The sequence below is a fragment of the Camellia sinensis genome, unplaced genomic scaffold, assembly GCF_055761805.1.
Source record: "Camellia sinensis isolate YWXY unplaced genomic scaffold, ASM5576180v1 Unanchor1, whole genome shotgun sequence".
NCBI classification, from domain to species: Eukaryota; Viridiplantae; Streptophyta; class Magnoliopsida; order Ericales; family Theaceae; genus Camellia; species Camellia sinensis.
Genome location: NW_028128987.1, coordinates 11,567,287 through 11,580,667, shown reverse-complemented (window position 1 = coordinate 11,580,667; position 13,381 = coordinate 11,567,287).

Below are 13,381 nucleotides of genomic sequence, written 5' to 3'. Positions count from 1 at the left end.
GAAACGGTTGTTCATTTAAAAGAACACTGTCAAATCCAACCACTAAAGCAACCAGAAATCCAGCCTCCTTTACTAAAACCTAATCCAACGGTTACCAATTTTAATTTAGAACCAAAACGAGACAATACCGAATTTATGAACACTTTGATAGATAAGATTAAAAATCTTAATCTTTCAACTGGACCATCCCAGGTTAATATGTTATCCAGAGATCACATAGCCAAAGAAGAACCTTTTCCCGATTTGACTATACAACAAATAGCTGAAATTCAAGCTAATTTCCAAGATGATCAACCCAATGACATCAATCGGGTCATGTATGACACCAAAGTTGATAGACATTCTTACCTAGCCCCAAGTAGGTATTATTATTCCAGACCAACTCCTGTTGATATTTTGTATGAAGAAAATTTCTTGCAAAATCAGAAACATTACCAAAGTCGTACCATTTATGAATGGAACATAGATGGTTTAACAGACTATCAAATATATGAAACCTTACAGCACATGATGATGTTTGCAATGGTTTGCAAACAAAATGAAAATACAGACCATCAGGTTGTGAGATTTATTGTCAGTGGTTTCACCGGTATCCTTAAAGGATAGTGGGATAATATTCTCACAACTGCACAAAATGATGAGATCCTAACTTCAACCCGAACGCGTTTGGATCCATCCACTAGAGCTGATGTTACAGAACAAGATGTTGTTTACACTTTAGTAAACACCATCATCCAGCATTTTATTGGCAATGTTATTGGCCTTGAAGATCGTACTCGCGAACTTCTTCAGAAATTGCGGTGTCCATCTTTATCTCATTTTAGATGGTACAAAGATGTTTTTATGATGAAAGTTCATCGACGTACAGATGTTAGTTCCGAACATTGGAAAACCAATTTATAGATGGCCTACCTACTCTTTTTGCTGAAAGAGTTAGGAAAAAATTACGTGACCGACATGATAGGATGTCTATACCTTATTATAGATATACCTATGGTCAGCTAATTGCCATAATTACTGATGAAGGTCTTGCTCTCTGCAATGAGCTCAAACTCCAACAACAAATGAAACACCAACATCTTACTGGTCGAAAAGAAATAGGTGAGTTTTGTGAACAATTCGCCTATGGAGATACTTTACAATATCCCAAATCCAGAAAACATAAAAAAATAGCAAAATCCAAAACTTATCCTAAAAAATCCAGAAAATATAAGTATGCTAAGCCACAGGCTCAACAAGCTATTCCTTATAAGAAACAATCAAAACCCTACAGAAAGAAATCATCTAAATCCACTATTAAATGTTATAAGTGTGGACAAACAGGACATTATGCCAACCGTTGTAAATCCAAAATACAACATAAGCTTAAGGAACTGGCTTTAGATGATAATTTGAAGCAACAGATTCTTCAAATGCTTTCAGACTCCGATACCTCTTCTGATAATGAGGACGAACTTAATGCCATTTATTCAGATACTTCTGATACTTTAGAAGGAAATCCTGAAATTTGCGATTGTAAAACTAATATCAATCATATTTCTGATGAAGTCAACTATTGGAAAGCAATAGTTGAAATGAATGGACTTGATATTGGCGGACCCAGTATCAATGTTCTCACAGAAGATGAACACAAAATAATTAATTTTGCTGATCAAATTTCTAATCCAAAAATGAAATTAAAATTCTTAGAATTGTGTCTTCAGCAGCAGAAGAATGAAGATATTCTTCCTCTACAACATTATACCATGAAAGAAGTCTTTAATCGACTCCAAAATATTCAGACAGAAGAAAAACCCATCTCTATCCAGGATTTAAAAATGGAAGTAAATGCTTTAAAATTAGAAGTAAAACATTTACAAAATTCCAATATCGCCATTAATGCTGAGATCAGAAAGACTAATGGAAAACTAAAGAACGATAAAAATATTGTTGAATCTACTTCCGAAAATCCTCCAGAAACCAAAGCAACAGATTATTTAATGCTTATGAACTCTGTTACTTTCCAGAAATGGTATATTCGAATCACTTTTATGATAAAACCTGATTTTATCATTAAAGATGCCATTGCTCTTGTTGATAGTGGTGCTGATATGAATTGTATTAAAAAAGGACTTATTCCAACCAAATACTTTCATAAAACAATGCAATCACTTACAAGTGCAAGTGGCAATACCTTATACATCCAGTATAAGCTTCCAGAAGTCTTAATTTGTAATTGAGGATTATGTCTTCCAACTTCTTTTGTTCTTATCAGAAATATGTCTCAAGCCATAATTCTTGGTACTCCTTTCCTGTGTCTTTTGATGCCAATTTTAAAAATTGATTCTATTGGCATCCATACAAACCTGAATAATCAACCGATTATTTTTGAGTTTATTACACAGCCGTATACTAAGGAACTTGATCAAATCAAAGACCTTGTCAATTTTAAAGAAAAACAAATTAATTTCTTACAAAGGGAAATTAGTTTTCTTACTACAGAACAAAGGATTAACCAATCTCCTCTTTCCAGCAAAAAATTAAAATTCTCGAACAAGAATTTCAAACAGAAATTTGCAGTGATCTTCCTAATGCTTTTTGGAATAAGAAGAAGCATATTGTTTCACTGCCATATGAACCAGGTTATAATGAGCGAAAAATTCCTACTCGCGCTCGCCCTAGTCAAATGAAAAAAGAGTACATGGAACTCTGTAAATCAGAGATCAATACTCTGCTCCAGAAGAAACTTATTCGCCCCAGTAAATCTCCTTGGAGTTGTACTGCATTTTACGTGAATAAAAATGCCGAAATCGAAAGAGGTACTCCACGCCTAGTAATCAATTATAAACCTCTTAATGAAGCCTTACAGTGGATAAGGTATCCTGTTCCAAATAAAAAAGATCTTCTAGATCGCCTCCGCGATGCAGTCGTCTTTTCCAAATTTGATATGAAATCAGGATTTTGGCAAGTTCAAATCGCTGAAGAAGACAGATATAAAACTACTTTTACTGTACCCTTTGGGCATTTCGAATGGAATGCCATGCCATTCGGTTTAAAGAATGCTCCATCAGAATTTCAGCATATAATGAATGACATATTCAATCCATATACCGAATTCTCCATCTGTTATATTGATGATGTTTTACTTTTTTCCTCATCAATTGACCAACACATGAAACATCTTAATATTTTTAAGCATGTTATCATAAAAAATGGTTTAGTAGTTTCTGCTTCAAAAATGAAACTTTTTCAGATAACTGTCCGATTTTTAGGCCATAACATCCATGATGGTACTATTATTCCAATTAATCGAAGTATGGAATTTGCTTCTAAATTTCTTGATGAAATTAAAGATAAAACTCAATTACAGAGATTTTTGGGTAGTCTAAATTATATACATGATTATTATCCTAATCTTGCTACTGATGCAGCAATTTTATACTCCAGACTCAGAAAAAATCCTTCCCCATGGAGTCCAGAACATACTACAACAGTAAAGAAAATTAAGGCTAGAGTTCAGACTCTACCTTGCCTTTCTTTATCGAATCCAGAATGGAAAAAAGTTGTTGAAACTGATGCTTCTGATTTAGGGTTTGGTGGGATTCTCAAACAAGTTAATCCAAATACTAAGAAAGAAGAACTTCTCAGATTTCATTCTGGAATTTGGCATTCTGCAGCCAAAAATTATCTGACCATTAAAAAAGAATGTTTAGCCATTTTAAAATGTGTTTTAAAATTTCAGGACGATCTTCTCAATCAACATTTTTTAATCAGAGTTGATTGTTCTGCTGCTAAACAAATATTTAAAGCTGATGTTAAAAATCTAGCTCAAAAGCAAATTTTTGCCTCTTGGCAAGGCCAACTTTCCGTTTTTGATTTTGATATTGAATATATTAAAGGAGAAAATAATTCTCTTCCTGATTTCCTCACTCGTGAATATTTGCAGCGATCTCATGCAAAATAGAGGTCGGGGCTCCGGCAGATGGGGCCGAGGTAGGGGTAATCCCTACAATACCGATTTTCCAGGCCTTGGTGCCACTTCCAGCAAAAAAGGAGAATCTAGCCAAACGGCTAAAGATGTCCTCCTTGCACCTCTTGTGCTTTATGTCCAGAATCTTATCACTGAAGAAACTGTCCTCTACATTGAAAACTCTGAGGTTCAATGGATGAAGGACCCTTGGGAAATTAAAAGGAGGTATCTAACTACTCAACATGCTCTACCTCGCTTTGATCATTACCGATACAGGTATGAGCAGATCTTAATTGATACTGGCTCTATGGATTTCAAACATACATTGGCTGAGCCTCACCGGGCTGCCAGTCCAATTAATTACAGTAAATGCACTATCCAGCAAATTTTGCCCATGAATGCTTGGGGCATGCATCCTCACGTTACTCGATCTCTTGAGATCCGTAACAAGAAGGTTCGTTTCAGTTATTGGGATTATATTACTGCTTTTAAAGAAACTTTTTATTATATGAATCCCCCTCGGAATCATTCTTGGTTCCTCCGTGTTCTTCCCGACGTTTTACAAAACGATCTTCCCTCTTGGTTTCTGGTTTGGTGGGATAGCCATGGCATTCAAATTGATGCCTTTCCTGACGATATCCGCAATGCCTTTAATGAATGGCATATTGCTTTTAGTCATCTTCCAGGACACCAAGACATTTCCATGTCCAAATCCACAACTCATTTTGTTATCCGTTTTGGTATTCCATGGATATAGAAATGGGATTTTCAGACTGATTTTCAAAATAAAATTCCCTGATTAAAAAGAGTATTCTTTTATAAATGGTGGAATAAAATGGATGATCCAAAACCAAGACAGGAATTACTCCAGAAGATTAAGGCTCATACTCAAGCCTGCTGGGATGCTACTCCTAAACTAAGTCAAACAATGAAACAAAATTTATATTCTTAATAAAATAAGACCTTTTTTAGTATCATATTAAGTGTAGATTATTATCAATTGTATTGAGATACTTTTGTTTACTATTTAATTTCAAAATAAGAAAAAAAAAATTGTTTTAATTTTGAAAGTTTAAAAAACATTTCATTTTTAGTGATATTAATAGTTTAAATTTATTTTCAAAACAAAGTCTTAAAAATAATTATGCAAATAGAAAAAAAAATCCCTTTATATAATGAATTACATTAAAAGGCTATATATATATATAAAAAAAATTCCAAAGTACTATTACAATGGTTATAATAACATTTGTTTAATACAATGGTCATAATAACATTTGTTTAAGAAATTTCTCAAAAGCAAAATTGATGAAAATTCTATCTAACATTGACTATGTCACAAAAAAGTGAATCAACGACATTATTGTTGTCTAAATTGTATAAATAAACAAGATAAATAAATTCATAATTTATTAAACTAAATAATAGAACAGTAAATAAATTCATATTTGATAAATTACATTCTGCAGCATGAAATATGAAACATGATTAACAAAAATACATATTTAATCAAAATATTTAAAATAAGGAATCAAATCAAATTCTGTGTGATACCACAGTGTCCTTAAAATAGACTAGCCGTCTCATCGTGGGTGCTGGAAGAACGTCGACTTCTGTCTCCCAAGATAAGATGGTTTAGATCGGCTAATGCAGAAGCACCTTCTGTTAGTTTTGGCGAATCGACAACGACAGTACTCTCTTAACACAGGAAGAAAATTATATGCAGAATCAAACTGACTGATATATTCTGGAAACAAAAAATTTGTACCAAAACCAAAGAAGATGGGTCTCCTTTTATACACCATGAGGGAGAGATGAGGAGCCTCCAGCCATGAAGGCCAGCCATTAATGCCCATGAAGGCTAGCAACTAATGGACATTACTCCTGCAAAACTGTTGGAGTAATGGACCAAAACTGATGGGACAATAATATGATATATATATATATATATATTTTGTATACACAAGTGTGTATATCTGCAGCAGACTTGGCCCAAAAAAGTTTAGGTTGGTGGACCACCAATTCAGCCCAGCCCAAACCTAATCCATTCCAGCAAGCTTCAAGCCTCAAGCCTCAAGCCTCAAGCCCAAGCCCAAGCCCAAGCCCAAGCCCAAGCCCAAACCCAAACTGAAGTCCCAAGATTTGAGATCCACGACCCACGACCCACGAATCCCAGCCCGGTCCGGGCGGGCGGGCGGACGGCGTGCATGAGTGTGGCAATTTTTTCATAACCAACTTGGACCATAGTCTTGGCCCAAGCCCATCCTTGAAGTATCCATAACTCCCTTCCTTTGGAAAATTTAGATGCCCCAAAGGACTCATGCCCTTCTCATAATCTTGAGAGTTAAATACCCATCAAAGTTTTCCTCTACAATCAATGTGGAATTGATAGTTATACACAATTCTCAATATCTCATTCATGAGGCCATATTTATGAGACAATTTCTCATTCAATTCTCAATGGTTTTTAGTCTTTTTTTTTGGTGGTGTAAAGACCTTGGTACAAAAAATGTAGATCCATTTAATCCCATATCAACCAATGGTTGGGATCTACTTTAATTTCACATTAAAGTCACCATAAAACTATTTTTTCCAACAATCCCCCATATGAGTAAAAATTGACCGAATAAAGAAAACGAACAACGTTGACAACAAAGACTCGAAGAGAGAGCACACAGACTAACCCTGCATCAGAAAAGGTAGCTGTTGGCCTTGAACCTTTCGTAGTGAAAGCCTATCACATATACCGGCTGACCAGTGAATGTGATGTCTTGAACTGTTCTGCCATTTGTGTAAACTGAGATAATAGACCTCACACAGGAGTTAGTCCAACCATTGTTCTTATTCTCACTTGTGTGTCCGGTATGGCCCTGGAATACGAGCCTGGTTCTGTGAGTAGTTTTAAAGAATTCGGCCTTTCCAATTGTTAAAGAAGCGGCCCCACTTCGCACTCACATAAGTGACCTATATAAGGTATTTCATTATACTACGGTTGATTATTCAAATCACTTAGGTCATTAAAAACATTAGCTTAACCTTCCAACCCCATAGGATATCACTGTACAAAGGAATGGGCAATAGGATTTACCTCTTTAGTGACTCACCCGTTACACGAAATTAGGTTGTCCTTTTGAATCTAGATCTTGGGATCTCCAGTCAATTAGGTTGGATTCTTTGTTCCATTAACATTACTATAGGCTTTAACCTCAATCCTCTTGACGGCCTTTCTACTTACTCTTGAGTTAACCCTTTAGTTAGTGGATCCGCAATGTTGTCCTTAGACTTTACATAGTCTAGAGAGACAACTTCATTAGAGAGTAGTTGTCGTATGTAATTATATCTACAATGGATATGTTTAGGCTTTCCATTGTACATATGACTCTGTGCCCGTCCAATCGTCGATTGACTATCACAATGAATACAGATAGCAGGCACAGGTTTCGACCAATGTAGAATATACTCAATGAACTGGCGAAGCCATTTAGCTTCTTCAGTTGCTTTATCTAAAGCAATAAACTCAAATTCCATTGTTGATTTTGATATACATGTTTGCTTGGAAGACTTCCAGACATGGCTGCCCTTCCAAGGGTAAACACATAACCATTAGTGGATTTAGAGTCCTTTATATTAGATATTCAATTCGTGTCACTATACCTTTCTAGTACCACTGGGTATCTGGTATAATGCAGCCCATAATCCCGGGTGTAGTGTAGATAACCTAATACCCGCATAATGCCTCATGTATCTACTAAGCTTGCTAACAGAGTAGGCTATATCCGGTCTTGTACAACTCATCAGATACATCAAACTTCCAATGACCTGAGAATATTCTAGCTAAGAGACACTCTCACCATTATTCTTGGTCAAATGTGGACTCATGTCTACCGGTGTCCTAGACACACTTGTATCTGATTTACCAAATTTCTCAAGTATCTTCTCAACATAGTGAGACTGAGAAAGTACAATACCATTAGATGTTCTGGTAATCTTAATACCTAGAATGACATTTGCAAGGCCCATATCTTTCATGTCAAATTTAGAGTTTAACAATCTCTTGGTAGTTCGAATCATTTTATCATTACTACCAGCAATGAATATGTCATCTATGTATAGACACAAAATGACATAACCTCTGTTAGCGTTTTTAACATATACGCACTTATCACATTCATTGATTCTAAACCCATTTGACAACATAACGTTGTCAAACTTCTCATGCCATTGCTTAGGCGCTTGTTTCAAACTATATAATGACTTAACAAACTTACAGACTTTCTTACTTTTCCCTGGAGCTGAAAACCCCTCAGGTTGTTCCATGTAGATTTCTTCATCTAAATCTCCATTTAAGAAAGCCGTCTTTACATCCATTTTATTTATCTCTAGACCACGTAAAGCGGCTATCGCAATCACCATGTGAATGGATGTAATCCTTGTCATGGGTGAATACATATCAAAGTAATCCAAGCCTTCTCGCTGCCTATATCTTTTAATAACTAACCTAGCTTTATATTTATCAATTGACCCATCCGCTTTCATCTTTTTTCTAAAGATCCACTTACTCCCTAAGGCCTTATTGAATGGGGGTAGATCAACCAACTCCCAAGTATGGTTTTGTAAAATGGAATCAATCTCACTCTTAATAGCTTCTTTCCATAAGGGACTTTCGGGTAAAGTCACGGCGTCATGAAAAGTTTGAGATTCTCTTTCTAACATATAAGTCAAGAAGTCCGGACCAAAGAACTTGGCAGTCCTAACCCTCTTACTCCTTTTTGGTTCATCCTCTTTTTCATTTTGATCATCACCTTGATCATCTCACAGTTGGAAATTTAATTCAAAACTAGTCTCACCACTTGACTGAGAATCGAACATGGTCAAGAATGTTCCTAAGAAGACTGGAGGGGTCACATCAGTCCCACTTAAAATCCAGTTAACCTTTTGACAAAACTTTCAAGAGCATGTTGACTCCTAGTCCATGAAAAACAATTTTTAGAATTAACTTTTCCAATGGATGAACTAGGTTAAACAAATCAAGGTCCAAACTTACAAACAATTTAAAAATTGCTAACGAATTACAAGCAATGTAAAACAATTGCTACAACAATTATAAGCAAATAAAACTTACTTTTACATATTGGTAAAAACCATATAAATCTCAAGCAAAAATTGCTTCAAATATAAACAAAAGTAAACCAATCCAAATAGGATTATTATTTGTCCAAAACCAATTCCTTTCCTCGCTTAGGTATTTCTATAAAGAAAGTTAGCAGAAAACCACAGCAAAATACAAAACAAATAATCTAATGAAACTGTAAAAGCAATAAATTAATTAAATAGCAAAATTAAATAAAATTAAAATGTTAGACAAGTTGTACAACTAAACTAAAACTCCAAAATAAATTACAAACCTTATAACTCTAAACATTAAATAAAAATAATTGACAAGAATTATATAAAATTATAACACAATAATCATGTAAATAAATATACAATTAGCACTTTTAATTGGCAAGAGTTACAAAATAAAACTATAACTCTAAGGCTTAAATTAAAAGTTAATAGTCAAGAATTATATATATGTATATATATATAATTATTACACAATAATTATGAAAATAAATCTAGACAAGTTACAAAAATATTTTAATTTATAATTACAATTAATTAATTTAAAATTTATTGTCATGAGTTATATATCAATAATTACATAATAAACATGTAAATAACTCATGTGAATAATTCTAGAAATTAGAAAGCAATTAGCAACTTATTGTAAAAATCTAAGATTTAATAAACATGTGAATTTATTAGGAAAATAGAAACAACGAACATGTATCTCATATTCGAACCATAGAAACTAATTAGCATGTAAATGGATTAACATCTCATATAAATAATTCTAGAAACAATAAGCATGTAAGACATGAATCAAAATCTAGAACAATTTGGAACATGTAAATTTTAACTAAACAACTAAAGACTCTTGAGTATGGAAATTATATTCGGACTCTATAAAATAAAGATGCGTACAAATCATGGTAGGAAATTAAAATCATACTCATAAAATTAAATTATATGCAATACTAGGACCAACCACCATAGGACATTCATTTATGTACTAAATTAGAAATCAAATAAAGAGCCATGCATTTTATGATATAAAGCAGTGCCATTTTCCCAATAAAAAAATAGCACACAAATCCTGAATTTGCTAAATAAAAACTGAATAAAATTATTTATAAATTAGTTACATAAATTAGAACCAAAACAGTGGCCTTTTATATGCTACAGATTGACTAGAACAAACAAACCAATAGCATGCATATATATATAAAGCTAATATTCTAATCATGACTACTAAATAGGAATGTAACCTAATCAAAACGTTCAGGGAAAATCATTGCACATTACTTATGAATCTATATATCAAAATTCATGAATTCTATATGTACAATTTTATGGGAAATAAAGTAATCTGTTTTAAGGTTGTTATCTAAATTGTATAAATAAACAAGATAAATAGATTCATGATTTATTAAACTAAATAATAAAACATCAAATAAATTCATATTTGATAAATTACATTCTACAACCTGAAACATGAAACATGATTAACAGAAAAACATATTTAATTGAAATATTGAAAATAAGGAATCAAACCAAATTCTGTGTGATACCACAGTGTCCTTAAAACAAATTAGCCGCCTCACCGTGGGTACTGAAGAAACGTCGACTTTTGTCCCCAGGATAAGATGGTTTAGACCGGCTAATGCAGAAGCACCTTCTGATAGCTTTGGCGAACCGACAATGGCAACACTCTCTCAACATAGGAAGAAAATTATATGCAGAAGCAAACTGACTGATATATTCTGGAAGCAAAAAATCTGTACTAAAACCAAGGGAGATGGGTCTCCTTTATATACCATGGGGAGAAAGAAAGAGCCTCCAGCCATAAAGGCTAGCCATTAATGCTCATGAAGGTTGTTAACTAATGGTCATTACTCCTGCAAAACTGCTGGAGTAATGAACCAAAACTGATGGGACAATAATATGAGACATATATTTTGTATACACAGGTGTGTATATCTGTAGCAGACTTGGCCCAAAAAGTTTAGATTGGTAGACCACCAATCCGGCTCTATCCCAAACCTAACCCATTCCAACAAGCCTTAAGTCTCAAGCCTCAAGCCTCAAACCCCAAGCCCAAGCTATAGACACCCCATTTTTAACCGCTCGTAAGACTTGGGCTCCTTATATTGATCACCCAATGATGAAAATTATGCTATACAAACGTTCGATTTCTTTAGCAGGAAGCCTCAGTTTTGAGTCTTAGAAGCCTACAAACCTTCCACCACTTTTTTCAAGCCTGACCACCCAGAGGCCTACAGGCCAAAAGGTGGCCGGTTGGCTAGAAATTAGTGGTCGGCTGTCCCCCACCTGGCCGGCCAGCTAGGTGTTCCAGTAGAACAGATATTTGTTGCCAACTGTTACCCCATGTGCATGCACTGTATCAGCAGGCTCAATACAAATATTTCCAAGTTATCAACCAGTTGTTCTATATATAGAGAGCCATACCTTATGTTTTTAGGTTAGAAAAAATACCAAGAGTTCAAATTCTTGAATATCTCTCTCTCTCTCTCTCTCTCTCTCTCTCTCTCTCTATCTTGTAACCTATATACACCCTAAACCAAATTTTTAGGGCTCCCTGCTGAGGTTCTTGATCTTAAATTTCAGCACTTGAGAGTGAGAATTTGTTGGTTTGTGAATCAAAGTATTACTCTTCTTCAAGAGGTATAACTTCTAGCTTCTTTACACCACTTCTTCAATATATTTACTTATTGTTTTTACAATTTTTTCCCACTATTTTTATAGGCTGAAACTTGTGGCTTAAAGATATCCAAGGTAAAAGGGTTAACCACCATTTTTTGAACCTTATTTTCCACGTTTTTGCCCTTGTGTTTCCCATCTATTTTCCAACTTTTTACCAGTGTTTTTAAGAGTTTTTCAGAGTGGTTTTAAGGTTCAAAAAGTGGAGGGGTTAGCCATCCTTCCTTAGACTTGCTTACTAGCTTCATTTCTCCATTATTGTAGTTCATTTTTTTCTAGCTTTTCCATGATAATTTCAGCACTGTTTTAGCTGTCTCTAGGATTGTTTTTGTGTATTTATTTCATTTATACATTGTATAGTATGCTTGTAGTGTAATGGTTCTCATAGGTTTGGTGGTTTAGGCATTAGACACTAACCTATTTGAGTTGATAACATTTCTTTTATGCTTTCCATACCTATGTTCACACTTGCATAATCATCTCTACACTCTCCATTCTTTCTTGGTTTTATTTGTTTGAGAGTTGTTTCAAACGAGTGTTGTTTAAGCTTAAAGAAGAGACCTTTCCATGCTTAATGATTTAATCTCTTTGGAGGTTCATTACTAAGGCATTACATCTCTCTCATGCCAAAAATAACTTCTTGTTTAACACTTCTCTCCATTTAGTGGACTTAATTCTCATACTTAGACTAAAATGACTAAAAAATGGAAAGGTAATTAAAAGAGACAATAAAATTGGATTAAAAAAATGTAACAATATAATAAAAATGGATTGGGTTCAATCGGACGTTATTTGAACCCATTGAGTCTTGAACCATTTTATACTCTTTAGTGATGATAATGGGTCAAGATTCAAGGTCAATCATTTCCCTTGATCAATTCCATGATAGGGAAGAGGTTTTTGTTGGTCTTTCATTATCATTTATTAAAACTTTGTCTTTCGAGTCAAAGACCATCACGGAATAAGTTTACGTTGATTGATGATTTGAGAATCGACTCTACCCCTTCTTTGATTTGTTTGATGATAAGGAGAGACAGAGTGGACAAACATCCCCTGAACATACTCTATTTGTGTTTTGTTTCATGTTTGTTGCAGAAGGGCAGTAGCAAAAACTAGTGGTCGGTTGGCCACCTCATTGTACGACTGACCACTTTTCAAGGCCGGCCGGCCACCTCATTTTAGATCAGCAATACCATTTTCATAGCAGAATAGAGTAGGGGCGGGGGCTAAAACAAATCATTTTTCTAACTGCAAAACAAAACAGTTCTAGCAACAAAACAAAGGCATTTTCGGAAGGAAATTTGCATTTATGCATGAGCGATTCTTCGTTTCCCGTGGCCCATTAAATTATGCTTAATAGTAGCGTATTGTTCATCAAATAGTTAAATCCTTTGGTCTTGTAATAGCTAGATTACTTAGTTAATTAATTCCGTGTTAATTAATTAGATTCGTTCAATTTTAATAATTAGTTAGAATAGCTAGTTAAATTTTGGTGTTGTAATAGTTAGTTAATTAGGACATTCATTCAAACCCTCCTGCGCGAGAGCAAATATGTAATAATTTGTGTATGTCTTTCAACTCCTATTTCTTTCTCCTTTTTATTTATTT